This window comes from Oryctolagus cuniculus, chromosome 2, assembly GCF_051225735.1.
Source record: "Oryctolagus cuniculus isolate XC-2025 breed Fujian yellow rabbit chromosome 2, ASM5122573v1, whole genome shotgun sequence".
In the NCBI taxonomy this organism is placed as follows: domain Eukaryota; kingdom Metazoa; phylum Chordata; class Mammalia; order Lagomorpha; family Leporidae; genus Oryctolagus; species Oryctolagus cuniculus.
In genome coordinates, this window is record NC_142868.1 from 108,454,578 (window position 1) to 108,464,131 (window position 9,554).

General features: G+C 47.4%; 1 protein-coding gene across 1 annotated transcript in view; it reads right to left on the reverse strand.

The window, feature by feature from the left end:
• The window catches only part of GPR45 (G protein-coupled receptor 45), a 96,084-nt gene extending 86,934 nt beyond the window's left edge, over positions 1-9,150 (reverse strand). Inside the window, exon 1 of the mRNA XM_017339358.4 lies at positions 8,951-9,150. The gene's annotated coding sequence lies outside the window, so the exon portion shown is untranslated. The remainder of the gene's footprint in view (positions 1-8,950) is intronic.
• Positions 9,151-9,554: the final 404 nt, after the last annotated feature.

Below are 9,554 nucleotides of genomic sequence, written 5' to 3' on the forward strand. Positions count from 1 at the left end.
TTGGGCCCCTGCACCCATGTGGGAGACCTGGAAGAAGCTCCTGGCTCCTGGTTTCGGATTGGCACAGCTCCTGCCATTGTGGCCTACTAAAGAGTGAACCAGTGGACGGAAGGCCTCTGTGTGTGTGTGTGTGTGTGTGTGTAACTCTGACTTTCAAGTAAAATAAATAAATCTTTAAAAAAAAGTTCTGTCTCAAAAAAAAAAAAATACATAATGATTTGTCACCTTCCAAACAAAATTCCAAGCACCAGGCTTCCTGCAGGCTACTGTGACGTGAACAGAGAAGCTCTTACAAAATTCTCCTAGCTGTGAAGCAAGTTTGAAAGAGTGTTTGAGGCTAATAATCAACATAAAAGTCAAAGTGATGCTTCCATCAGTATCCCTACAACTTGAAAACTCCTTTTTCTTCATTACCGAATTTCTACCCCAGTTCCTTTTTTTGTAAAAGTTTAAATGGACACAAAGAAAAAAGATAATTGGAAAACAATTCTGACTCCTTCTTGCGTGTTGTAGGCATTCCACACATGCTAAGAGGTATGAATAAACTGACTATGAACGAATGCATCTGTTTTCTTCTTGTGAATCAGCTCAGAGAGACAGCTTTACAGGATCTGACTGTAAATTGCATCCCTGAGAACACCCACTTTGCTTTGCTAAAAACCCCACTGCCTTTACATTTTTGATGTCCCTGATGCAAAGGTATGCACCGTGAATGTGGCCTGGAGACTCACAGGGCGTGCTAGCTTGGGAAAAGTTCTTAGCCACTTCATAAACAATCAACTTGAGCTTGAAGAGGAGGCTCCCATGCTTATTCCAGGGCTGATGGTACACGCGGGGAGTGCACCTTCCTTGGAGTCTTGTGTGCAAGGTGCTGGCCACTTGCAGTCTGATCCCCTTTCCACCATCCGACGATTCTTTAAAAGAACTAACACAGAAACAAGACCCACAGGCCAACATCTCTGAGAAATGATACACACATTGCTGGGAGCTTCACTATGGAGAATCCGCAGGTGGAAAGAAAACCGTATTTGTCAGAATGCCTGAGTTGGGATCTTGGCTCTGTGGTTTCAAAAAGGAATGCTCTGCATTCTTCTTTCTCCTGTGAAAGCGGCAATGGCAACACCACTGAACAGAATCTGCGTGCACAGAAACTGTCTGTGAAAGCTCTCCATCAATAAGAAGGAGATAAGCTGGCCCGTTTCACAGGATCGTAAGCACAGGAGAGCGGCAGGAGAGTATCTCACTGTGTGCCACTGGCTTGCCCTTGGCTTGGAAAAGAAAATGCTCATGATATCTGAGGTTCTTTTAAAAGTTCATGGAAAATGCCTACCAAAAAAAAAAAAAAAAAAAAAAAAACCTATTGCATGGGTTTCTAATTTTTTTGCACCAAAATGAACTTGCCTTTTAATTCCATTTTCTACAAACTCTTTGAAGTAAACTTGTATTCTCTTTTTATAGAAGGCTTTTATTTAATCAATATAAATTTCATAAGTACAACTTTTGGTTGTACTTCCCTCCATACCCACCCTTCCACCCCCAAACCATCACACCTCCTACTCCCTCTATCATCCCATTCTTCATTAAGATTCATTTTTAATTATCTTTATATACAGAAGATCGATTCTATACTAAGTAAAGATTTCAACAGTTTGCACCCACACAGACACACAAAGTATAAAGTACTGTTTGAAGATTAGTTTTACTGTTAATTCTCATAGTACAACACATTAAGGACAGAGGTCCTACATGAAGAGTAAGTGCACAGTGACTCCTGTTGTTGATTTAACAACTGACACTCTTATTTATGACATCAGTAATCTCCCTAGGCTCTTGTCATGAGCTGCCAAGGCTATGGAAGCCTCTTGAGTTCACAAACTCAGACCTTATTTAGACAAGGCCATCAAAGTGGAAGTTCTCTCCTCCTTCAGAGAAAGGTACCTCCTTCTTTGATGGCCCATTCTTTCCACCGGGACCTCACTCACAGAGATCTTTCATGTAGGTCATTTTTTGCCACAGTGTCTTGGCTTTCCATGCCTGAAATGCTCTCATGGGCTTTTTAGCCAGACCCCTTGTATTCTCAGTGGTGGATAACTTTAGACTGATTTTATGTATCCTACTCTTAGATACTTTCCGCTGAGTTGTCCAAAAGTTAGTCATTCACATGCCTGTTCTCACGATTTTTCTCCTTTCCTTCCTTCCCTTGCTTGCTTGTTTCTTCATTTGAAGGGTAGAGAGACAGAGACAGACTGACAGAGAAATCTTCTACCTGTTGGTTCACTCCCCAAATGCCTGCAACAGCCAGGGCTGGGCCAGGCTGAAGCCAAGAGTCCAGAACTCAACCCTCGTCTCCCTCGTGGATAGCACAGATCCAAGTACTTGAGACATTACCAGCTGCTTCCCAGGGTGCACATTAGCAGGAAGCTGGAATTAGAAGCAGAGCTGAGACTCAAACCCAGACACTCTGATACAGGGTGTAGGCATTCCAAGTGAAGTCTTAACTGCTCTGCCAAAGGCACACCCCTGCCTTTGCAATTTTTGCTACAGACAGCTGAATGTCACCTCTATTATAATGTATCTACCATTTTCTCTCACATCAAAGTGATTTTTAAAAAAGTTTTTAAAATTACTATTTGAGAAGGAGGACGAGAGAGAGGGAGGGAGGGAAGAAAAATGGGAGGGAGGGTAGGAGGAGGGACAGAACTCTGCCATTCATTGGTGCACTCCACAAATGCCCTCAACACTCAGGGCTAGACTAGTCCAAAGCCATATTTGTAGAAATGCAGTTCAGATCTCTGATGCGGGTGGCAGAAACCTAACTACTTTAGCCATCATCCACTGCCTCCCAGGGTCTGTGTCAGCAGGAAGGGGGATCAGGACTCAAACCCAGGTATTCCAATATGTATACAGGCATGTTGGCCAGCATCTAAACAGGTAGGCGGAATGCCCAATCCACTTTACATCAGATTTAACTTTGTGTATGCTCTCATCTTGTCACAGCACAGGAATCACCGGTTTGGCATGCTAGTAACACATGCAGACTACATGTCTGGGAACACCACATTAAGCCAAAGATCATTATATTGCTGATTCCAGAGAGGAGTAGACTCTTCTCCCCAAAAAGGGAGACTGCCAATGCCTCGTGCACATGTGGAGTGACTGGGACATCCCAAAAGGAGGGTAAAAGTGAAGTCCTAACATATATCTATATGATCCCAAACTATAATCCATTACCTAACCACACAATGTATCGTAAGATCTATTTGCATTCTCTAAAGGTTACAGTTTTAACACATTTACCATCATTAGACAATTTGAGCAGGACCATCCTGACCAAGATAGGAAGCTCAGAGATGGTGGCAAACTTGTGTAAGACCACCCTAGAAATAAAGGGCAGCATCACTAAAACCTCCAAGTCTTCAACTCAGGGCAGCTTGTTTCATTGTCCTCTCTTCAGGGGAACTTTTTTTTTTTAAGACTTTTTTTTTACCCAGCCACTCTTCCATGGATCTATCTATCATCTAAACAGCCATCCACCCATCTATCCACTGACTCATCCGTATGCTCACTCATCCATCTACAGATTCAACCCATTCACCTACCCATCCCTCTACCTATACAATCTTTTATTTGCCCTTTGATGGATGTATCCACATCTACACATTTATCTACCCACTTCTTTCATCTATCTATCTAGTGATCCATGTCTACTTATCCACTCACCCATCCATGTATCCATCCACCCACCCATCCACCCACCTACCTGTCCATCCATCCACCCAACACTTAAAGACCTTCGTCCTTGTTTCTATACAGAGTACTGGAACCACCTACCAATTTCTGTTATAAACAGCAATGTTTTCATTTTGAGCAGAGAGAGCAATAACAGTTATATCTAGATCCATTTCTCCTCACTGACCATACATTCTCCCTGTTGATAGCTAAGCAATCTATTATGCTGCAATTTTTCCTGTCAAGGGCAATAAAATACTTGGGAAGCTGACAACAAAAGGACCATGGAAAGGCATAGTTAAGAAGAGTTCCTTCCTTCATAAGCACATTAGAAGTACAACAATTACGGTTATGTTGCTGAATCACTTGAGATGAAAAGAACCCACTTCCAATTGTTTCACATGAGTGACAAGTACAGATACTTAGAAACACACCCCTAATAGAGGTCTGCAACTTTTTGGAAGACCTAATTAAACATTTAGGTGTTTTCCCAGGTTGCCATTCAGAGCCGAGATTCCCTGAACTTTGTGATTGTACTTTGGTTGGGTATTTTTTTTTTAAGAATTATTTAATTAATTGAAAGACAGAGTTACAGAGAGAAGTAGAGACAGAGAGAGAGAGAGGTCTTCCATTCCGTTGGTTCACTCCCTAAATGACCACAATGGCCAGAGCTGAGCTGATCCAAAGCCAGGAGCCAGGAGCTTCTTCCAGGTCTCCCACGTGGGCACAGGGACCCAAGGATTTGGGCCATCTTCTACTGCTTTCCCAGGCCTTAGCAGAGAGCTGGATGGGAAGAGGAGCAGCCCGGACTCAAACTGGTGCCCATATAGGATGCTGGCACTGCAGGCTAGGGCTTTAACCCACTGTGCCACAGCACCAGCCCCTGGTTGAATATTTCAATTCCTCACTTTCAGAGTGGAGGGCAGTGTACCAGGATAAATGACATAGGTGCCCCGCTGTACTGAGACTCTGTAAAGTGACTTGTTCCAAAGCAGACAAAAGCACTACCTCAAAACCCAGACAGAACAGGGTAAAACGAGACATAAATCAATGACCAACACTTTGAGAAGCAATGACTTGAACTGCACATGTCTTGATTGTTGAGGGACAGTTTTGTTTTTTTTTTCTTAATGGAGAATGGGACTGGGAATGGAAGAGGGAGGAGGAGGTGGGGTGGGAGTGGGGCAGGTATGGTGGGAAGAATCACTATATTCCTAAAGTTGTACTTACGAAATTTGTACTCATTAAATAAAAGGTTTCTTTGGGAAAAGAAAATGGTCAACTAGTATATAAAAGGGCAGGGGACCAAACATACAAAGGAAAATAAAACTTCTGAAATTTCCAAGTAAAAAATAAAACAAAGCTTTTGACAGTCCTGTTAAGGATGTTAAAAATTTGCCTACACAGCTATAATTCTTATAAAATGACTTTCATCAAGTTTTCTAACAAGTGACTTCTTTCTCCACAATAGAGCTATGGTTTCAAACGTCAGTGTGCATCAGAACACCTGCTGACGTACAAGACTGCCAGGTTCAACCGTCAAGAGTTTCAGATTCAGTGTATCCAGGGTGCAGCCCGAGAATCTGCATTTCTAACAAGTTCCTGGGAGCTGATGCTGGCCTGGGAACCCCACTCGGAGAAGCACAATAGACCATCTCTTGTCCTCAATTTCTCAGCACTGCATGAACGGAGGACCATTTCCCAAACCTCTAACCCCCAACTTCTGTTACTTTCCCTCCACTTTCCCCAGTGCTCTCTCAGTTGCTTGGGGTCCCTCAGGATCTTATGCCTGGCTGCTGCTCTTCCACTGAGCGCTTACTGAGCCATCTCCTTCACGTCAAAGTCTTCAGTCACCACTTATACCTGGCGGTTTGTCAGGTCGCAGCTCTCCCCTGTGAGCTACACAGGGGCGGGGTCCACTTCCTGTTCGTGACTTTATCCACGTAGCATAGCAAGCCTGGTGTACGGAATGCGCTCAAGTTTTACCTGCCAACCGGCAACCCAAACTGAACATATCCAGAAAGAAACACATCAAAGATGCTACATCTACTCCATTCTTTCCCTGGCTTTCCAATGGTGCCGCCATTTTGTAAGATCTAAGAAACCCCAAGCTTCCTTGAATTAACACACTGTGTTAATCTCACCTTCAAAACCCCAAGTCCACTCATTTCTCCCCATTCCCATTGCCACTCCCTCATCTAGGCCACCTCCCCCACTCTCCAACTCTCCCTCCTGTAATCTCCACGCCACACAGCAGTGAGCTGAGTCTTTGGATTTCACTCTGCCATGCTCACTGTCAAAGCCTGTCCTTGTCCTTGGAGCCGAGCCCCAGCCCCAGCAAGGCAGGCCAGCTCCTTCCTGCCTCCCCAGCTGTGTTTCAGTCCCTTGCCTCCTTGTTCCACACTCCAGTCATCCCCAGCTTATTTTGGCTCTTGGACCCCTCCTTGTTGTTATTTGTGACCCACGATTCAAGATGTTCCTTCCATTTGGAATACACTCTTCTTTCCCTCCCACCCCAGCTGTTAGCTGGTGAGGTGCCACTCATTCTGATTCCCAACTGCAAATTCACCTCCTCTAGGAAGCCTTCCGGTTCCCTCTCCGAACAAATAAAACCAGGTTACATGAGGACTCCCTGTAACCCTGGGTCTGCACACAGCAAATGGCTCTGCTTGTTGAATTACTTGCTTTATGGGCCTCTCCAGAGACAAGGCTCATGTCCCTATAGAGTGCAGGAAACTAGGGACTCACAGACTCACACTCAGGCATAAATGCCAAAAGAATAGGCCAATGGGTTTCATGGGAGAAAATTTAAAACACATTATTCATTTAATTTAAAATAAATGTAGAGTAAGTTATTTTTCTATGTCAGTAAAACCAAGTAGCAGTTATACCTGAGAGCACACTAACAGGGCAGGGGCACGAGGGGCAGCTCTGGCACAATGGAAATATTCGTTCCCTCGTGGGTAAATCCATCGAGAATGGTGCATTTCACGGATGTAAATCACACCTCGGTGGAAGCAAATACATGATTTCTAAATTACAGTAAAATATATCTGGGGACATAAAGCCTGCAAGGGCTAGAAGAATTCATGTGAGCTATCGCAATGGGACTCAGAACAACCTGATATGGTTTGAACACCCTGTTCCTGCAAAACCTCCCAGATCCGTGCTTGTACAGGAGCCTAAGGGAGCATGCTCACCCCTTGTGCCATGCGAGCACACACACACACACACACATACACACACAGCACCATCTATGAACCAAACAGTGGGCCCTCACCACACACTCAATCTGCTAGCGCTTGGACCGTGGCGTTCCAGCCTCCCAACTAGAAAAGTCAATTTCTTAAAATCACTTAAAAATCACCCAGCCTAACATATTTGTCATAGCAGCCTCAACAGACTAAGATACAACCAATGGCGTAAAACTTCCTTAAGCAGGCTGGTGGTCTCCTTGCGCTCCACAATTAAAAACAAGAGTGAGGCAATTCAAGTCTTTGTACTGGAAATGCCATTGTGTTAGGTTGAGGATGCCTGCCTTAAATGTGAGGCCTTGGAATATTTTTAGGGCAAGAAATTATTTCTGAGTAATTCTCCACATCCTGTACTAAGACCCCATGTCACCAGGTAGAGAGGTTTCAGTTAACGACAGACAAGGACCCATCAACATGTGAAATATCTTAAACTAAGACAACTGCTGTCTCCAGTCTATATCATTTTTAGTAGGATCGCTTTTGCTTCGTGCATTGCATAAGTAGGGAGAGATCCATACCCCGGGCATCTGCACAGCCCCGCCCCAGGGCTTGTGAGGGAGATCCATTAGCAAGCTTGCCAGGAAGCTCAGGATTGCCTAGTTGGTCCTAAGACTAGAACACAGATCAAGCAAGCTCAAAATTCACTTTCTAACCAGGACGGGGAAAGACAGAGGGTCTAGGGCCTGGCTTGCTGTTTTATTTCCAAATTAGGAGATGCTCAGGGTGATCTCTCATGCTCTTGTTCTGATCCAACAGCATCCCCCCCCTCCCCGGGGGGCAGGTAAAAGCCAGCTTTGAAAACACTCAGTGAGGAACACCCAGGGTACCCTGCACGCACCCAGAATAAAGACCTCGGCACAGCACGTGGCACTAAACAGCCACTTCCCCCACTTCTGAGGAAGTCACTGCCTCTACTCTGCTGGGTGATGTCCCGACAAAGCTGCCTCTCCAGCTTCTACCCTCTACATCACCGTGTGCAAGGTAGATGTATGGACACCTGCTTTTAAAAAGTCCGTGAAAACGGAAACAAAAAGTAAGTTCATTTTGGCGCAAAACAAGTTTGAAGTCCATTCATAGCAGGGGTCTTGGAAAAGTTCTTGAAAAAATGCATATTATGAAAAAAAAAGACATGATTTCAAATTTCCTGTACCTACATAAATCTGTCTTGTAACCACGTTTCCACTTAAAAATATATGCATATACTCTTATCTGTACCATACACATCCTATTTTATATCTCTATACATCAATCATGCTTCCATAACCCTGCCAGCGCTAGGAATAGAAAAAGCCGGAAGCGACCCCAGCCATTTCAGGCTGGCGGCGAGGCAGCCCTGTGCCCTTTTTCCTGATGGGAAAACAAGAGGCAGCTACTTGGTAACAAGACAGAAGTCCCCCGGTAAATGCACTTCTTCCTAATCTGGCGCACTCTGCCGCCTTTTCAAAGTATTACCCAACGACACGGAAATCAGCTGATAAAGTTGGGTTGCACAGGGCCATGAGATGGGAGGTGAGGCTGGGAGTGGGATGGGTGACGGCCAGAGATGGAGATGGTGATGGTGGTGGTGGTGGTGACAGTGGTGACGGTGGCGCGCGGCCGGCTCCTCTCCCGTTTCTCCAAGACCATCACTGCCCGTCCTCTCTGCCTCCTCCGTCCCCGCGTGGCCTCTGCCCAAAGAAACAGGATTTGCACCCAAGCCGCACGTCCCCGGGGCGCAAGGCTGCGGCGCCCGGCGGCCCGCGCCCCTGCCCGCGTCGGTCGGTGGCGCGGCGGGCCCACGCGCCCCTCGCTGCGCCCCCGCGCCCCTGCGCCCTTCTCCAACCCCCGCCGCGCCAGCAGCGCCCCAGCAGCCCCGCCGCGCGCGCGGAGGGAGGAGCTGCTCGGCCCATCAGCCCCACAGGGAGCTACCCGCGACCCCCGGCCCACTCCCCGCCGAGTCCCCCGCGGCCCGGCCACCGGTCACTTACGCCTGCGCTGGGCCCCGCGCGCCCGGAGGCCCGACAACAAAGGCTGCGCGGCTACGGCGCCGCCGGCTGCTCCCTGAGCTGCGGCTGCCAGGGACCGGGAGGAGGTGGTGGGGGAGGAGGCGGAGAAGGGGAGGGCGCAGGGGAGGCGGCGGCGAGGGGAGAGCGGGGGAGGGGCTGCCGAGGCGCCGGCCCCCGCTGCACCTGCCCCCAGAGCCCCACTTATCCGCCCCCGGGCGCGCTCCTCCCCCGACCTCCGTCCAAAAACCTCCCCGAGGGAACAGGGTCCCGCCCCCCCACAGGGGATAGGGTGATCCTCCTATCCTCCTCTTCCTCCTCCTCCATCATCATGATCCTGTCCGCCCACCCTCGCGGCCGCGCGCAGTCAGCAGCCTCACCTGCCCTGCGTGACCATTCCACGGAGGGCAAAACTGAGACCTGAAGCGTTAGTGTCCGAAATCCACGCCCGAGACTAAAGCCAGGGTCCTGAGCCTGCCAAGAGCTGGCTCCGTTCCCAACCTTCTTACCTGTTTTCCTGGCCCAGCGGCCTGCTTGGCTGGGTCGTTTGCATCTTGGTATGCATGGAGAGTAGTTTTGATTTATTTGC